Below are 16,399 nucleotides of genomic sequence, written 5' to 3' on the forward strand. Positions count from 1 at the left end.
ATGACAAGAGGTTGTCCACAGAGACTCCCACTTGGAGTTCTTCAGGAAGCAAAGGACAATCAATGCATCAAGGACAGCTGGGCTCTTGTTTCTGTTAGTAAGTGAGGAGCTAGATTCACCGTGTCTGTGAATGAACGTTGACTATGACCTGTATTAGTCACAATATTAGTTAGAGAGACAACTTGTGTGTGTGTGTGTGTGTGTGTGTGTGTGTGTGTAAAGTATAAAAGAAATTATCAAAAAGCAGATTCAGCAGTGATTTCTGGAATGTGGAATAATTCTGTTTCTTTACATTTTTTTTAAAATAATGCACAAAGGCAACATATTTTAAGGACTTAAAGATTAAAAAGAGCATCAGCAAGACAACAGGACCCAGAGGAATGGTGTCTTCTGCAGTCTGGGAGGCTGCTCTGCTCTTTGCACCCCAGCTTCCATCCTTCACGTCTCTAAGGAGATCACACTAATGTCATTAGTGTAAATTAAGATGTCATCTTGTGTCTCATAAGACGCTTTCTTCTGTGACTAGCAGAAGACCTGACCACATGAGTTTAAATACATGAAGCCCATGGTTGTCGTGTAGCAAGCATTGCTGAAGTTGGTGGTCTGGGCGCTGGTTTAGAAGCTCAGTGCTATCCCAACCAAGAGCTTTTGTATCTCTGGGCTCTTTTCTCCTAGTCCCAAGATGGCTGCAGCAGTCCTAGCCATCACAGTTTTGTCCAAGATAGGAAAGAACAGGAGATGGTGCAATTGAAGAGCAGTCTTTTCCCTTAACTCCAGGTTCACCTCCACTTCTACTCCACTGGCTACGATGCAGCTGCACCATTAGAAGGGGGCCAGGAAGCAAGTGCCTAGAGGATATTCACGGAGTCATCCCACCGTGACTGACTGTCCCATCTTGCAAGCTCTGTTCCTGACACACAGCAAGTGACTTGTAATGCTGCTGGTCTTGTGGGTTTCCACAGGGGCTGCCTTTTCCTGCTCTTCAGAAAGTCTCCTGGAAACGTCCTGCTTCAGGAACAGGCTTCGGCCTCGCCCTCCCCAGGCCCCACCTGTTCCAAGGACCTGTCCCCATTCCCCAGTGCCTGATGTGGAACTGCCTGGTCACAGCCAGGCTGAGACAGCTCTCGCCAGATGAGCCTGCTTTCCTGGGCCTGTCTGGCAGCACCGCCTGCCAGGGTCACCTACATGGATTCAAATGGTCCCCAAGGGCTCCCCAGAGGGACAGTCTAGAAAAACTGCCCAAACCCAAGGACTAGCCTCTGAGGGACAGAAGCTCTGATGGCCCTGAGGACTTGGGCTGCCAGGACCCTCTGTGCCAATGGCTCTGAAGTCACCCAACCTCCACAGGGGGTTCTGGCAGCTCTGGCCCCAGACAGGACCCATGGCAGTGTGCTCTCTCTTGACCTGTGGACCTGTCCACCCAGGGGTCCTCCCCCTTGGCCGCCTGAGGGTCTGCAATGCTTGAGTGGAAAATGCAGAGGACGCACCTTGGCTTTTTTCCTCCAGTAGAAAAACAATCAAGGGGTCAGGAAATGGCAAAGGGGCTGGGAATCCAGGTTGGGCTCCTGGGTCCCCGAGGGCTGGTCACAGCAGGACTGTCACAGTGGAGGTGGGAGTGATTGTGATCCTAACTTCCCCAAGCGCCGCCATGTTCCTGGGATGGGCTGAGACCCTTGTGTCATTCAGTCATCTCCGCCACCTGCGAGGAGCTCAGAGGTCACCCCACTGACTGGGCAGGGCTGAGGGTCAGGAGGCCGCTCCGTGGCACACTGAGCAAGACGGAGCCCACCCCTCACTCCAGGGCTGCCCACCCCAGCCTCTAGGCCACCCTGAGACCACTCAGAGTGCCTGCTGCAAGCGCCCCCTGTACACAACCTCTAATTAAAGCCCATGGGAGGGCTGGGGATGTGGCTCATGCGGCCCAGGTTCGATCCTCAGCACCACATACCAACAAAGATGTTGTGTCCGCCGAGAACTAAAAAATAAATATTAAAAAAAAAATTCTCTCTCTCTCTCTCTCTCTCTCTCTCTCTCTCTCTCTCTCTCTCTCTCCCCCCTCTCTCACTCTCTCTTTAAAAAATAAAAAATAAAATAAAGCCCATGGGAACAGCTCCATGTGCCACATTCCCTGAAGGGGCCACTGAAACTCCTTATTAATTATTATCTAACTTAGTGCAGGACTTGGCCAAATGCTAGCTCTACGTTCCAACTCTTTCAACCTCAGAGAAATAACTCCAAAGCTCCAAAGCCTCCCTCCCATCTGGATTACCATCTGGAAATGCAGCCAAATCCTGTCCTGGGGCCCAGGGAGAAGGAAGCCAGGAAGCTGGTCTCTTGTTTATTCCTATAGCAGACTGAGGCAAATGTTCCTCCAAGATGGGTGGGTACCTGGGGGAGAGGAAAAGGGAGCCCTGGGAGGAAGAGGGATAAGAAGAGGAGGAGGAGGAGGAGGGAGGAGGAGTAGGAGAAGGGGAGGAGGAAGGGAGGAGAGAGCAGGAGGAAGGGGGGGAGGAGGGCTTCTGAATGAGGTGAGGAAGAACCAGGAGAGGACCCTGCAAGATTCGCCCAGGCAGAGTAAAGAATGGATGGGGAGGCTGAGGGGGTGGCTGGCCTCATGTCCTGCACAGGGATGAGGAGTCTGCAGTGGCTGGAGGACAGGGACAGAGGGAAGAGTGGGGGGTGGGAGTCAGGAGGAAGAGAGGCCGTGAGTCAGGTCCGACTGCAGTGGGTTTAGACCCCCAACTCACCTCCAGATGCTGCTGGGTCAGCTCCAGCACATGCCTGCTGTGCACCCCTCGCCATGTCTGAGGGGACCAGGCTGCCTCACCCCATCCCCTCTCCCCTGGACAGTCCCCACATCTCAGCCCCACCCCTGAGCAGTGGACATGCACACAAGACAGACCGTGCCACCCGCGCCCTGGGAAGCCTTCACAGCACCCGCTGCACTGGGAGGGAGCGGGAGCCCCATGCAGGCGCCCGTCAGCACATGAATGGACACAGAGAAGTGGCACAGAGACACACTTATGTCCTGTCATTAGCTGCAGGATGGAGGGACAGCAGGACGTTGCAGGGTGAGCTGAGCCAGACCTGGGTGGAGGCACTGAACACCTGCTTTCTCACGTGGAGACTGAAAATGCTGCTAGACTCCAGAATGGTGACAAGGAGAGGCTGGGAAGGGGAGGTAGGAGGCGGGCAGTTGAGCCCAGGTGACAGGGACAGTCAATGTATGTTGATCAAAATAAAATGAACATCAAGAGAGTTTTTGCCGCAGAGCCCAGAGGGGCCGTGAGAACCTTCCTGACGCCTCCAGCTCATGCTCCACCTCCCCCTGGGTCCCCTTGTCCCCCTCTGCAGTCACCCAGGGCTGCTCACTGGATCCCAGCCATACTTACATCCAGAGAGGGTTCTAGAGGTGAACCCCTGAGGGAGCTGTGCCTGGCTGGCCTCCTGGTCCAGGGGGAGAGCACACTGGGAGGAGAAGGATGTGACTTGTTATCTGAGGAGGGCACAGGCAGGCACAGGTAAACGGGTGGCAGCTGCCAGTGCATGGTGCACTAAGAACCACTGAGCTGTGACACTTATGGGCCATTCATCACTTCTGGCAGGGAGATGCGGTGTGGATGAAGAGGCAGGCGCCGGAGGGAGGGAAGAGGCTCCTATATCACCTGGGCTGTGACCTTTCTCCAGACACCGGGACAGACATTGCTGCCTCAGGTGACACGGAGGCTGCTCCTCAGCCCAGAGATGAATTCTAAGCAGACTGAAGAGTCATGCTTAATGGGACGAGTCTCCTCCATGCCCCACCCATAATATGAACTATAATATAAGGAGGAATATCTGCATGAAACGGGAATGAGCTCTTGAAATGACAGGCATCTGGACAGAGCATCAGGCTGAGCAAGGGACCTCACAGGAGGGAGCAGCACTGGGCGGGGACCCCAGCACTTCCCGGATGTGCAGGATCAGCTCCTCGCCTGCCCGACCTGGGTTGGCTCCTCACCTGCCCATCCTGAGCTCTGGGTTTTTTGGGGCAGAAGGGGACTAGACGTCCTGCACTGTGCTGACAGACTCCCTGACTCCTGCCTCCTGCCAGCCCCTCTCTAGGCCCAGAGCAAATGAACTCTAGGAGATACAGCCCTTGGCTCCACATGTGTCCTGCCACAGGGCCTTGGCAGGGAGGGTCTCTGTCTGGAACACTCTCCTCCTGGAAATCGAGGCCGGCCTTTTTACCTTTGTTGTTGTCCTGAATGCTGGGTCTCAGGGTGCTCACCAGCTTTCTGTTGCTGGGGCAACAGGCTAAGATAATCACACAAAGGAGCAAAGCTGTAATTGCCGCTCGGTGACGTGAGAGTTTTCAGTCTGCCCTCTCCTGGCCCCATCTCTCTGGGCTCGTGGTCAGGGCAGAGCGTGTGGCTAAGAGGCCACTCATCCCAGGGCATCTGAGAAGCAGGGACAGGAGGACAGGCCAGCACCCCCTTCAAGGGCATATACCAGTGACCTAACTGCCCGCACCAGTCCCACCTCTTTGGGGTCCCACTACACTCTAGGAGTGCCACACGCTGGGGATTCAACCTTGAACACACAGGGCTCAGGGGAACATTTATGATCCAAACATAACACTCAGTGCTAAGAACGACACAGTTGACATTATAACACTGTCACCACTTGCATCCTAATATTCTTTATTTTGCAGTTTATGTTTCTTGGTAGTTAGCAACTTTTATCATATTATCTTGAGGGAGGTGCAGAAGGGCATAGGCAGCCAGGGCAGGAGGGCCAGGGAGGAGGTCAGGGCAGGGCCAGGACAAAGGAGCACAGGGAGGGTCTTTTAATGAGGTCAACTTTCTGCTTGAGGAAAACACTGGTCTCATGGACACAGCAGGGACCCAATCCCACAACACTCTGTACTTTTGCTCCAAAGTGAGGGATTCAATAGAAAAACTAAAACAGACGTGAGGTCAGAGGGGGCATCAATCAATAATAGTGAGGAGCACTTGGTCTGGGGAGAGAGAAGGAGAGAAGAAAATTCCGAAGACCATGAAAAGAACAGGCCAAAACTCCCCCACTGGACTCCCAGCTCCAGGGCCCCTTCTCTTTGGAGAAGTCTGTCTCTATACGTCTGTCACCTTTGCAATAAACCAACTTCTTGCTTGCTATGTGTCCTGTTCAATTTTCAGTGAATAGAAGCAAGGAACCCAGCACCCCTAGATGGTAATAATCATCTCATCCAACACACACACACACACACACACACACACACACACACACACATATACACACACGTGCACAATTCCTGGAGAGTGGCCTTCACTATAGTTTAATTACAGATTTTCTAGGAAACAAAGAAAAACTTACTATTTGGTTTTTATTAAGAAATCTCTTCCTGGAGCTGAGATTGTAGCTCAGTGGTAGAGTACTTGCCTGGCATGTGTGAGGGCCTGGGTCCGATCCTCAGCACCACATAAAAATAAATAAGTTAAACAAAGGTATTGTGTCCATCTACAACTAAAAAAATATATATTTAAAAATAAATATCTTAATTTTTTTCTCTCCACCCCCCTTTTCCCCCTTCCCTCCCTCTCTTTCTCTCCCCCCCCCCCTTCGCTTTCCTGAGGTGGGGAATCTGGACATTTTGAACGCTGGTGGGCTGGTGTGAAGAATGAAGGCCCCACCCACACACCCCTGAGCCTGCTTGGCTTGTGGTTAATGAGACCACGTGGTGCTTGGAATCCCTCCTCCTTTTCTATTTGGAAGGGTGGGGTCAGGTGACTGCTCAAGCCTTGGTTGGGATTTAGGAATGGAGACCCTCTGGCGTCCACTCTGCTTTGGTTGTTGGCTCTGCTGCCACTTGAGGCTGCCTCCGAGGTCCTCCAGGTTGGCTCGGGCTCAGCTGCTGGGCTGGGAGAGACCCTCCATTTCCTGCTCAGCTGGGGGTGTGGCTGGGTAATGAACAGTAAGGAGCATTCTTGCTCTTCAGGTGCTCTCTTTCCGTGATGGGTGATGGATGTTCCTAGGGAAGAAGAGGGGAGGTAAGGGCTGTTTCTCCAGATCCAATCTTTTTGTTTGTTTCATTTTTTGAGTTAAAAAAAAAAAAAAGGGTACGTAATCCAAACAAAATCTAAGCTCACCGTGCTTCCTACTGTCCCTGGCCCCTGAGACAGGTGTGTGGGAGAGCATGCTGCAGCTTCGGGACATCCTGGGGTGAGGTGCTGTGCAATGCCCCCTGAGCACCCTGAGCCCATCCAGGGTGGGTACATGTGCTGGCTACACCTTTGATTGACCTCTAAAACATTGGTATGTATTATCCAGCTAGAAGATGGTGCGGAGGGAGAGGGACTGAGACTCTGACGGCTGGTGGGGAATTGGTGGTTTAGAGAATAAGTCCAGGGCTTGATGTGAATTTGTAAGTGGCAGCTGGACTTCCTCGAACCTTGGGTGGATTTCCACTTAGCAGCTTTCTACAATGCTGCCTTAAAAGGGATGATGAGGGGGCCATCTGGGGTCTCACTTTGGATCACTGACCTAAGTGGAAAGACCTTACAGTCTGTCTTCTACACCCATACTTCCCTGGGACAAGGACCAGGAGAGGACTGGCAGGTCGGTTGTCCACTTGTCAGGGGAGGGACAGTCACTAAACACCTACACTGCTCCAAAGATGCTTAGTCCTCCTCACTACCCTGCACACAAGGTACTGTCCCTCCCCTTTTGCAGATAGAGAGGCTGAGGTCCAGAGTAAGTCCAGTTTTGCAAGCTGGTCATCTGTGAGCCAGATGTGCCCCAGATCCGGAGAGAAGTTTTGTTTGTTTGGTTTGTCTTCTTATTTATTTTCATTTTTGTTTGGCTCTATTTCCTTTGATTCTTAGCAGTGATTTAAAAAACAGTTTGGGCTCGTTGCCAAAATCTAAAAGACTTGATTTCATAGGATGAACCTCAGCCCGGGAGGCGCCCACCGGGTGCTGTGTGGGAAGGCTTTGTGCAGCGAGCAGCTACTGCCTCCTAATGGAAGCAGGAATCTCCCCGCCCTCAGTGCTGAGCTGCCCACCACCTAGCTGAGGCCTGCAGGGCTCTGAGCCTCCAGTTCTAACTTTGGCTGCCCCTGATACCACTTTCAGGAAGCGACTGGCAGAGGTTTCAAGTCCCCCTGGCCGAGCCCTGCGCTTGTGCCTTTGCCTGCAACGGAGTTTCTTAAGACTTTTCCTTGGCCTCACTCCCAACAGTTTTTCTCCAACGTCCCGTGTGCAAAGTGAATGTAGCAGCCCCTGCTGAGTTCAGGGGCAGCGACATAAGGGGTGGGTCGTGCCCTCCTCCTCCTTCTTCCCCCCAGTTCTTCTCCATGCAGGGGCAGCCCCTGGAGGGAGTCTGAGCTGTGCAGGGGGGCTGAAGGACGTGTGGACCCTGTGGTGTGTGTGTGCCGAGGAGGTGGTTTCCGGATAGACCTTGAGGCTGGCACCAGAATTCGCAGACTCTGTCCTGATTCTCACCATCCGATGAGAATCCGATGATGGCGGGCACTGTGTCTTTGCTTTGAGCAGAAGAGCTCTTTCCTATGGGAGTGTCTCTCAGCGTTGCTCTCTTGACATCTTGGGCCAGACAGTTCTGCTTGTGGGGTTGTCCAGGGCACTGGAGGGTATCAGATGCCCACCTCGCCTCCACCGTGGAATGTCCATACTGTGAAATCACACATGGTGCAGAACCAAAGCTCCTTGAGGCACTGGGGACATGGTCCAACACCCTCTTGGGGACAAGGGGCCCCTGTTGAACTCCGCTGACCTAAAACTATGTCATTCTAGAATGTCTCCTTAAGCAGAAGAAGCACACGGATGACAGCTGTCTGAGAATTCGTGCTGCGGAGGTATTATTACAGTCACGTGGTTCAGTTGTGATGGTGATAAATGGCTATACTGTAACAGTTTCTACCAATTTCTTCCGGGTTTTCAACAAATAAGATGAAATGTTCCATCTATAATTAGTAAAATTAAACCAGCAACCAATATGAAGAAAGTCATTTTAGAAAGAGGAAACCACGCTCAAAGACCCTGACAGTTTTAGAGCTATGACACACAACATTCTCATGTGGGGACTGGTGACAAAGCACCAAAATGTCATTTGAAGCTTAAATATCAGCACAGATAATCTTTGTCTGATTTTTCCTAACTTCTTTTTAAATAAGCAAGTGCTCTCCCCGAACTGCAGACGGCTCCATTATCCTCACCATTTAAAACAACTAAGGTTCTACAAGTCGCTTCTGTTGACAGTCATTTACAGACTCTATCAGACACTCTGTTAAGCTTCTGATGTGTGTTAATCGACTTGATTCTCATAATTTTAAGACAGAAGTCCGATTTCATGCAATAATGAAATCAAGCAAGCAAGTAAATAAAACAAAAGCTAGAGGCTTCTCTTCCTTCCACGTCTCTGCACCCATCCAGTGGGTATTGAGGCTTTGCCCTTCAAGACACCATGGGACAGTCACCCGTGGTCCTTCACCAGCTCTTGTAACATTTTTTTTCATAAAGATCAGAGATCCAGAGGGTCAGAACCCTAAGAAGTCTATCCTCAAAACCAGCAAATGACATAGGATTGAAACCTACTCACAAAAAGTAAACACACAGTGAAGCACAAGTCCTCCTTGCACACATCTCACAATGTGTGTGCATAGACGTGTGTGTGCAGCACAGGATCCTCCCAATTAACCTGGACTGGTGCTATCACCTGAGGGTGAATTCAGGAGACAGTAATGGGAGTGTCCTGGGCCTTCCTCCTCTACTATTGCTGCAGACCTCCATTGTTCAGAGGCTCCTCTCTGCCTCCTTATTCCTCCTAACCGTGGCCCTGAGATTGAGTGACATGTGTCAATGACCCTAGCCACAGGTGGCTTGCCACTCTGGATGTGTGGGTTGAAAGGGTGGACAGTGCAGAGACATCATTTATTAATAGATGTGTTATAAATCCAAAAGGAGGCTTCCTTGCTCTTGAAGTTGTGTCTGCAGTTAAACACCCTGACACTCCCAGAACAGATAAACATTTCCATAGTGACACAATCAGGATGCATGCTTTGATTTATTCACTATGCAGTCCCTTTCCCCATTGGTACATTGTGCCAGAGAAGCTTGGCGAGCACAGCAGGGTTTGGTGGCTGCTCTCCCAAAAGTACAGGCAGCCGAGATCCCGGTCCTCAGCTACCCCACTTCAGATCCCCTGTCCCAGCCCATGAGGGCATCTCTATCACATCCCATTCCTTTGTTCTTCTGATTCTCAAAGAGTACGCTGAGCCTGGTTTCTAGGGCTGCAGTATGAGCCCATTTACTTGCTTGGGTCCAATTACAAATAGGCTTGCGCTTCCAGCATGAAGATTCTTTCCCTTCTGGGATCACATGTGCATCTCCGATGGCCAGGGCACTTCACCTCCTATAAAGTGGTAAATTCATATCTAGCTCTTCCCTTACCAGGAGAGATGGTGAATTATCTCAATTGGCAAGAAAACATGCCAGTTCCACTGAGATGTGTTCAGTTCCAGAGCCAGCCATCGAGATTGCAGGACACTTCCTTCTGCAGATGGACACAGCCACCACCAATTTCCCTGCTCTGTGAGATGCCATCTGAGCTGGCACAGACGTTTTGTCTCTGGGACCCGTTAATCTGCTTGTGCTTCTGCCATTAGCTGAAGATCCTCTGAAGCTTCCAAACATCCTCCCTGGAGGTCAGGGAGGTGTGTTTTCAATTTCTTCCTGCAAATTAGACTGGGGCCTACTATTTATGGAATTTCACCTAGGGAAGGAAGTAAAATTAAATCTCTGGTGCTAATTTTTTTTTCCTTTTCTGCCCTGGATATATGAAAGGAGTCGTGATTGAAAGATGGGAGCTTGAGGTTGGCAGAAGATGGCAGTGATGGCAGTGCAGCACCCCAGTGCGCCGCGTCACTGTGCGGGAGAAAGACGAGGTGAAACGGCTGAAGGCTACCTTGTTGGGAATTTCCAGTGAAATTGAGGTGCTCCAGAATCTAGAGGACAGATTTCCAGCGTGCGGGATTCGGCTGCGGGGGCTCGGTCGCGGGCGATTTCTCCGCACGGAGGGTAGCAGTTCCTGGTCGGCGGAACGTCCCGCGGATGGAGCTCCTGCCAGCGGCGCACTGGCCCCGCTTAGTGCTGAGTTCCGGCTTTGAGACAGAGGAGAGAACCTGTCCAGTTCGATTCCCGACACCGGTCGGAACACGGAGGAGGACAGCAGCTGCCAGCTTGGAGAGCTGATGCAAGCATCCCTGTTTTCTATTGATCTCAGCTCATTCAACTACGGAACAGGTGATTCCAGGCTGGTATTTGCCTGCGTCTCGCAGACAGATCGCTCAGGCTCGGGACTGGAGAACCTGAGGAGAATACTCTTCGGGGCTCGCCCCTGGCAAGGTGGGCGCCGGACTTTGAGCGGCCAGATTCTAGCTCCCCGTGTTGCTTTGGCCCAGGGCGGGGGATCCTTCGGGGACTCCGGGCTGAGGCCAGGTACAAGTGGATTGTGCGCTGAGGGGCGGCGTGGCTCTGACTCCCGGAACAGTTTTGGCCCCGGGGCTAGGGAGCCCGCGGGGACTGCGTCTTTGACCCTGCCCCTGGTGGAGCGTACACTGAGCTGGGAGAGTTTGGAGCAGCCAGGCTCAGGCTCCTGGGGCTGCTTGGGCCTGAGGCTGGGGTACCTCTGTGGAGCCTGCTCCTAGCAGAGTGTGGCAGGGATCGGAGAGGCTGGGTTCTGGCTCCCGTAGCTGCTTGAGCCCAGGGCCGGGGAACCTACGGGGACCGCGAGCTGAGGCCAGCTACAAGTGAAACGTGCGCCGAGGGGCAGCGGGGCTCTGACTCCTGGAACAGTTTTGGCCGGGGCTGGAGAGCCCGCGGGAACTGCGTCTTTGACTCTACACCTAGCGGAGCGTGCACCGAGCAGGGAGAGTCTGGTGCGGCCAGGCTTGGGCTCCCGGGGCTGCTTTGGCCTGGGGTTGGGGAACCCACGGCAGTTGCTCTGTGGAGCCTGCTCCTAGCAGAATGTGGCTGGGATTGGAGAGGCCGGCAACTGGCTCCCAAAGATGCTTTGGACAGGGACTGCTTCTTGGTCTGGGTCCTGCTGGGTGCTGCGGGGGCCTGGGGGGCAGAGTGGAGCTGCCATCTGTGCCCAGAGCAGGCTAAGGGACCCGCCGGAGTGGTATCACGACACCCCAACTGCAGCTGGGGCCGAGGAGAGTAGCCACCCACGCCTGGAACAGGACCAGCGACCCGACGGCAGGGTAGCCAAGTCACCCCATTTGGAGTGGAGGCCGTGAAGAGCAGCCGTCTGATCCTGCAAGGTAGGCAGACCTGGGTCCCACTGGCAGGACAGGCTCGGCAGCCTGCCAGTGTGGTGGACAAGTAGCATTGAAGCAGTCACGTCACACTGGTTGGAGTGGGGGTGGAACAGAGCCGCCGCCAGTGTCCAGAAAAGGCCCAGCGACCCGTAGGAGAGGCAGTCAGGTACCCCCACTGGGAGTGGGGGCTGAGCAGAACTGCCACCCAAGCCTGCAAGGTAGGCAGATCTGAGACCCACTGGCGGAACAGGCTTAGAGGCCGACCAGCGTGGTAGACACGTCACACCAATTGGAGTAGGGGTGGAGCAGAGATGCCGCCCACATCCAGATCAGGACCAACGATCCGAGGACGTGGTAGGTACGTCACCACAATTGGAGTGGGGGCAGAGTAGAGCAGCCACCCGCGCCCGCAGGGTGGGCAGAACTACGACCAACCAGCGTGGTAGATAGATCACCCTAATTAGAGGAGGACCACAGCCACTACCTACAAGAGAGATCTCCCAACTATACAAGAGCAATATAAATAAATAGGGGGAAAATTTCAAAAACACAACAGTTTCACCAAGCAGAAAGAAACACAAGCAATATGAAAAGACAAGGAAAGAAAGGACCACAAGCAATGCAGGTCAACTCAACTCTAGAAGAGGTAATAGCTGCAACAGATGGAATGTCAGATAAAGAGTTCAGGATATACATGTTTCAGATGATCTGGAGTCTCAAGGAAGACATGAGACAGCAAAATCAGACAATGAAAGATCACATTGACAAGGAACTACAGAAACAAATCCAGGAAGTAAAAGATGAATTTCACAGGGAGTTAGAAGTAATAAAAAACAAACAAATAGAAATCCTAGAAATGTAGGAAGCAATAAACCAACTTAAAACCTCAATTGACATTACTACCAGCAGAATAGATCACTTAGAAGATAGAACATCAGACAATGAAAACAAAGTATTTCAACTTGAAAAGAACATAGACAGCTCAGCAAGACTGCTAAGAAACCATGAACAGAACATTCAAGAATTATGGGATAACATTAAAAGACCAAACTTAAGAGTCATTGGGATACAGGAAGGCGCAGAGCGCCAAACCAAAGGAATAAACAATCTATTCAATGAAATAATACGAGAAAACTTCCCAGACTTGAAGAGTGAAACAGAATCCCATATCCTAGAAGCCTACAGGACGCCAAAAGTGCAAAATCATAAGAGATCCATACCTAGACACATTATAATGAAGATGCCCAACATACAGAATAAGGAGAGAATTTTAAAAGCTACAAGAGAAAGAAAGCAGATTACATTTAGGGGCAAACCAATCAGGATAATAGCTGATCTCTCAACACAGACTCTGAAAGCTAGAAGATCCTGGAATAACATTTTTCAAACACTGAAAGAAAATGGGTTCCAACCAAGAATCGTGTATCCGGCGAAATTAAGCTTCAGGATGGAAGATGAAATTAAAACCTTTCACGATAAACAAAAGTTAAAAGAATTCACAACTAGAAAACCATCTCTTCAAATAATCCTTGGCAAAACATTACAGGAAGAGGAAACTGAAAATAACATTGAAAACCATCAGTGGGAGGTAGGACAGTAAAGGGGGGAAAGTAATCAAAGAGGAAAATTAATCAGGTTTAGTAAAATAAATAAACAAATATGACTGGAGGAACAAACCAAATCTCAATAATAACCCTAAATGTTAATGGCTTAAACTCACCAATTAAGAGACACAGGCTAGTTGAATGGATCACAAAACAAGATCCAACAATATGTTGCCTACAGGAGACGCATTTGATAGGAAAAGATATACATAGACTGAAGGTGAAAGGCTGGGAAAAATCATTCCACTCATATGGACTGCGGAAACAAGCAGGAGTGTCCATACTCATATCAAACAAAATAGATTTCAAGCCAAAGTTAATCAAAAAGGATAAAGAGGGACACTGCATACTGCTCAAGGGAACCATACACCAACAAGACATAACAATCATAAATATATATGCCCCAAACAACGGTGCAGCTACGTTCATCAAGCAAACTCTTCTCAAGTACAAGAGTCTAATAGACCACCATACAATAATCATGGGAGACTTCAACACACCTCTCTCACCACTGGACAGATCTTCCAAACAAAAGTTAAATAAGAAAACTATAGAACTCAACAACACAATTAACAACCTAGACCTAATTGACATATATAGAATATACCACCCAACATCAAGTAGTTACACTTTTTTCTCAGCAGCACATGGATCCTTCACAAAAATAGATCATATATTATGTCACAGGGCAACTCTTAGACAATATAAAGGAGTAGAAATAATACCATGCATCTTATCTGATCATAATGGAATGAAACTGAAAGTCAACGATAAAAGAAGGAAGGAAAATCATGCATCACTTGGAGAATGAACAATAGGTTACTGAATGATCAATGGGTTATAGAAGACATTAAGGAGGAAATTAAAAACTTCTTAGAGTTAAATGAAATCACAGACACAACATACCGGAATCTATGGGACACATTGAAAGCAGTTTTAAGAGGAAAATTCATTGCTTGGAGCGCATTCCTTAAAAAAAGAAAAAACCAACAAATAAACAATCTCATATATCATCTCAAAATCCTAGAAAAAGAAGAGCAAAACAACAGCAAAAGAAGTAGAAGGCAAGAAATAATTAAAATCAGAGCTGAAATTAATGAAATCGAAACAAAAGAAACAATTGAAAAAATTGACGAAACCAAAAGTTGGTTCTTTGAAAAAATAAATAAAATCGACAGACCCTTAGCCATGCTAACGAAGAGAAGAAGAGAGAACCCAAATTACTAGCATATGGGATGAAAAAGGCAATATCACAACAGACACTTCAGAAATACAGAAGATAATCAGAAATTACTTTGAATCCTTATACTCCAATAAAATAGAAGATAGTGAAGGCATCAATAAATATCTTAAGTCATATGATCTGCCCAGATTGAGTCAGGAAGATATAGACAGCCTAAACAGACCAATAACAATAGAGGAAATAGAAGAAACCATCAAAAGACTACCAACTAAGAAAAGCCCAGGACCGGACGTGTATACAGCAGAGTTTTACAAAACCTTTAAAGAGGAACTAACACCAATACTTTTCAAGCTTTTTCAGGAAATAGAAAAAGAGGGAGAACTTCCAAAGACATTCTACGAAGCCAACGTCACCCTGATGCCTAAACCAGACAGAGACACTTCAAAGAAAGAAAACTACAGACCAATATCTCTAATGAACCTAGATGCAAAAATCCTCAATAAAATTCTGGCGATTCGGATTCAAAATCATATCAAAAAAATTATACACCATGATCAAGTAGGATTCATCCCTGGGATGCAAGGCTGGTTCAATATACGGAAATCAATAAATGTTATTCACCACATCAATAAACTTAAAAATAAGAACCATATGATCATCTCGATAGATGCAGAAAAAGCATTCGACAAAGTACAGCATCCCTTTATGTTCAAAACTCTAGAAAAATTAGGGATAACAGGATCATACCTCAACATTGTAAAAGCAATCTATGATAAGCCACAGGCCAGCATCATTCTGAATGGAGAAAAATTGAAGGCATTCCCTCTAAGATCTGGTACAAGACAGGGATGCCCTCTCTCACCACTTCTGTTCAACATAGTCCTCGAAACACTGGCCAGAGCAATTAGACAGACGAAAGAAATTAAAGGCATAAAAATAGGAAAAGAAGAACTTAAATTATCAATATTTGCAGACGATATGATTCTATACCTAACAGACCCAAATGGGTCTACAAAGAAACTATTAGAGTTAATAAATGAATTCAGCAAAGTGGCAGGATATAAAATCAACACGCATAAATCAAATGCATTCCTGTATATCAGCGACAAATCCTCTGAAACGGAAATGAGGACAACTACTCCATTCACAATATCCCCCCAAAAAATAAAATACTTGGGAATCAACCTAACAAAAGAGGTGAAAGACCTACACAATGAAAACTACAGAACCCTAAAGAGAAATATAGAAGAAGACCTCAGAAGATGGAAAAATAAACCCTGTTCATGGATAGGCAGAACTAACATCATCAAAATGGCGATATTACCAAAAGTTCTCTATAAGTTCAATGCTATCCCAATCAAAATCCCAACAGCATTTCTTGTAGAAATAGATAAAACAATCATGAAATTCATATGGAATAATAAAAGACCCAGAATAGCAAAAACAATGCTAAGCAGGAAGTGTGAATAAGGCGGTATAGCGATACTAGACTTCAAACTATACTACAGAGCAATAGTAACAAAAACAGCATGTTACTGGTACCAAAACAGGCGAGTGGACCAATGGTACAGAATAGAAGACACAGTAACCAATCCACAAAACTACAACTATCTTATATTGATAAAGGGGCTAAAAGCATGCAATGGAGGAAGGATAGCATCTTCAACAAATGGTGCTGGGAAAACTGGAAATCCATTTGCATCAAAATGAAACTGAATCCCTTTCTCTCGCCATGCACAAAAGTTAACTCAAAATGGATCAAGGAGCTCGATATTAAATCAGAGACACGGCCTCTGATAGAAGAAAAAGTCGGCTATGATCTACATACTGTGGGGTCGGGCTCCAAATTCCTCAATAGGACACCCATAGCACAAGAGTTAACAACTAGAATCAACAAATGGGACTTACTCAAACTAAAAAGTTTTCTCTCAACAAAAGAAACAATAAGAGAGATAAACAGGGAGCCTACATCCTGGGAACAAATCTTTACTCCACACACTTCAGATAGAGCCCTAATATCCAGAGTATACAAAGAACTCAAAAAATTAGATAATAAGATAACAAATAACTCAATCAACAAATGGGCCAAGGATCTGAACAGACACTTCTCAGAGGAGGACATACAATCAATTAACAAGTACATGAAAAAATGCTCAACATCGCTAGCAGTCAGAGAAATGCAAATCAAAACCACCCTAAGATACCATCTCACTCCAGTAAGATTGGCAGCCATTATGAAGTCCAACAACAACAAGTGCTGGTGAGGATGCGGGGAAATGGGTACACTTGTTCATT

This window comes from Spermophilus citellus, assembly GCF_964194105.1.
Source record: "Spermophilus citellus genome assembly, chromosome: 3".
NCBI classification, from domain to species: Eukaryota; Metazoa; Chordata; class Mammalia; order Rodentia; family Sciuridae; genus Spermophilus; species Spermophilus citellus.